Genomic DNA, 3,453 nt, shown 5'->3' with positions numbered 1-3,453 from the left:
AAAATCCTTCACCGCCAAATTGTTGACTTTCTCAATTTGCACCATATTCTCGATGACCGTCAATCTGGTTATCGCAAGGGTTACTCTACCCAGTCTGCCCTTCTTAGACTATTTCACGATATTTTGAGTGGCGTTGACGTAGGTGAGGTATTGATCCTTGTCCTCTTTGACTTCAGCAAGGCTTTTGACACTGTCTCTCATTCTTTGCTTCTGTCTAAACTGATGTTACGTCCTGCAGACTCCACGATTCCCCTTTTTCGCGAGAATTCTTAGGTACCTAAGATAGCCCTAGGTTTAAGATAAGTAAACTAAGCGCAGACGGTTATCGATCGGCAAGCGAGGTTTGATCTCCTCGCATTCCTTTTTTTTTACGATCAAACTGCCTATTTACTCGAGGAACTAAAAGCGACCTCCCAGACGAACTCTATCAGTTGTCTGGCCCACCCGGCGACATGACGCGCGAAAGGGGCCTTAGTCGCAGATAAAATTGGTAAAGATCTTTATTACATCGATCGAGGGTTGCTCGTACGATGTTTCCGACAAACAGAAACAAAGCCTAAGACGTGTTCTAAAATACACATGGTGGAAGTTTCTGTTTGCACTTAAGATCGCGAGGTATGGATCGTCTGTTAACATAAGAAGAGGGTCGCGAGATAAATAAGGACCCCTAATAAAAAGGTGAAGATCGGCAATAGTCAAAAACAAATGAGTCACTGGAAGAATCGCTGGGTTGCACCCCGATAAGACAGTGGGGGCTTTACCAATGAACAGCCGGAAAAACCGATAACCGTCTCTAAGCTTCTAGGATAGGCAAAGACTTAAGAATCTAGCTCTTGGGTGAGAAACATCTCGCCCAATAAGAAATCCTTCAGACAAAAATTAGAAACATCCCGCCAACCAGAAGTTCCCAAAATGAAAACCTGACACATCCCACACGCAATTCACCCTTCCCATCCTTAGAACTTTCCTATATAATAACAGAACAAGAAGTTTGAGTCGCCAGTAGATAATTAAAAATTACTAAAGATGTTGTAATCGACCCAACTGGCCAAATTTATTAATCGAAAAACGCTACGTTTCGACCGAGGATCCGGTCCTTTTCAAGCGTGTATACAAAACTCACAAATGTCGATTAGTCAAGCATAATGCCCTAACTACACCGAATCTAAAAGCTAAACGACACAAAATTAATTTGCAATTAAGTGAAAATTATACCAATATTATACGAAACAGAAACTTACATATTTGTGCGTCGGAATCTAAGTAATAACAAATTTGTTAAACGGTATATTTCGTGAAATGTTTGTAACATGACATAGCAGTGCGGTGGTACAATTCAGACTGATGAACCTGACAATTATAAACAGACTGGTGCCGTAAACAGTAAAAGGCAAGAACATAGAGAGGGAAGCAGCGGAGAGGAGAGACCAGCTATATTTCTTTTATGATATGTTCGTAGAGAACGTTAAGATTCTCCGTGTCCTTTTGCAAATTGATGGTGTCGTCAAATTTTTTAATAAAAAACATCTCCGCTATTTCTCTCTTTCTGGTCTGTCCTTCCTTATGTAATATTTCAGGTTTTCCCCAGTCAAAATCATGCCCATAGGATATTCGGTGTTCACTCACTTCCTATATAAATCGCAACATCGCAGGACTTGCTCTCTTGCCCAGCTCCTCTTCAGCCAGATCATCTCGTCGCCTCGCCTCCTTTCAATTTACTGCGCCAGATTCAAATCTCATCTTGAGTTTAAGTTAAATTCTGTGCGTGAACTTAAACCCATCGAGTGCAAACGAGAGCCTATCCACAGGACCCAAGGAGAGCCAGCTATTTCAAAAGAACCAGCTATTCGATCAGCGACAAGTAGTAAGTTCCACACACACCATATATATATATATATATATATATATGCTCCCCTTCTTCTTCATATATTCACGCGTTAGGGAAGTCTCCCAGTATAACCCTTCCATCCCTCTTGCTACCCCTGTTCCGAATTAGCCGATTTATCGGTCGATTCCGAACAATCTCCTTTGCTTTGAGTTAGCTGGCTCGGTGGACTCGGGGTATGTTGCTTTGAGTTAGCTGGCTCGGCGGATCCGAGGTATGTTGCTCTGAGTTAACTGACTCGTCGGTGGACTCGGGGTACACTGCTTTGGGTTAGCTGGGTAGGCGGACTCGGGGTATATTGCTTTGAGTTAGCTGACTCGCTGGTGGACTCGAAGTACTCCTTAGATTTATTCTCCAAAGCATGAGGAGACTTCCCCGCACGTGACGGACTTAAATTTTAACAATCCGCTAATTCGTAGTGGATTCGGCCGGTCCCACCAATAAGAAGTCGCGAAACGCCGCGAAACACGGGAGACGTCGCCACAAGCGGGCGCGCAGGGAACCGGAAGAACCCACACAGCCCGGTGCTTCGCGTCTCGCCACTCCACCGCCCCTACCAGCCTTCTCAGAGGAACCCTGTTCCTCACAACAGTGTCGTCCCGTCATACGATCTCGCCCCATTATCCTCCCATCTCGGTTTTCCCCCGCACCTTATCGTCCGGTTTGTCGGGTGGCCCCATTTCGCGTGGTCCCCGTCAACCGCGATCCGGTCGCCCTCCTCGAACCTCCCGACTCCCTCTCCTCTTCCCGAACTCCGTCTCCGGCCCCGTCAACCGCCTCGACCGTTATAAATCTCGAGGAAGTAGACCAATCCGAGATGATAACCTTGGAATAGCAATTATAAAATACACTTTATTTATTTTAATTCTCATATGTTTCGCCTCAATAGAGAATTTCATTAAATGTAACCACGCAAATCGTCCAGAATCCGCATAATGTACAACAACCGTTTACACAACTCTCCTTTGTTTTATTGTATACACATACACATTTTACATTAACGCCTATATAGTCTATAGTTAATTATTATTTTTTTTATATACTAAATAACATCTTACCTATGTCAAATAAAATTAAGTATTTATGTTAGAAGCATCTCCATTCATTCTAATCTAAGACCTCCCCTACTCATCTCCCTCTCGAAATTGCACGAGGTCCGATCCCGAGTTAAAGGGATTAAATTCCTTGACTCGAAAGAGGACCGACGATCGCACCGCTCACGGAAGGCGTCTTAGCGTCCCTACAGACGTTGACCCTTCCTGAGTCATAAAAGTGCGTTCGGGCTCGCGCCACGCGCCGCAGAGCGCGTACCTGCGAGCAGTATTCTTAAGCTTCGAGTTGCGTCCTTCCTTACCCCGACCCCTCTGGTTAGCCTTTCCTTCGCTTCCCAGATTTTCTTATCCTAATCCCGGGGTTGGACGTAACACTGAGGAAACTCGGGTTTTCTGATCTTGCCCTCAAATTAATTTTTTCATACCTCACCGGTCGCTCTCAGGCGGTCGTTGATCTGGCTGGTGAATTCTCCGATTGGCTATCCATCACCTCTGGTGTGCCTCAGGGATCGGTAT

At 44.9% G+C, this 3,453-nt stretch overlaps 1 long non-coding RNA gene across 1 annotated transcript; it reads right to left on the bottom strand.

The window, feature by feature from the left end:
• Nucleotides 1–1,027: 1,027 nt before the first annotated feature.
• Nucleotides 1,028–1,621, bottom strand: LOC139777986 (uncharacterized). The gene is made up of 2 exons (XR_011719457.1): nucleotides 1,242–1,621; nucleotides 1,028–1,172 (listed from the first exon to the last, which is right to left on the bottom strand). It is a non-coding gene; the product is annotated as an uncharacterized lncRNA (long non-coding RNA).
• Between the last annotated feature and the right edge of the window lie 1,832 nt (nucleotides 1,622–3,453).

The sequence above is a fragment of the Temnothorax nylanderi genome, unplaced genomic scaffold (assembly GCF_030848795.1).
Source record: "Temnothorax nylanderi isolate EJ_2023f unplaced genomic scaffold, tnyl_v1.0 TNYL_tig0170_pilon, whole genome shotgun sequence".
NCBI lineage: Eukaryota > Metazoa > Arthropoda > Insecta > Hymenoptera > Formicidae > Temnothorax > Temnothorax nylanderi.
The sequence above is the reverse complement of the archived record's forward strand: the minus strand, read 5'-3'. Positions and strand labels throughout refer to the sequence as shown.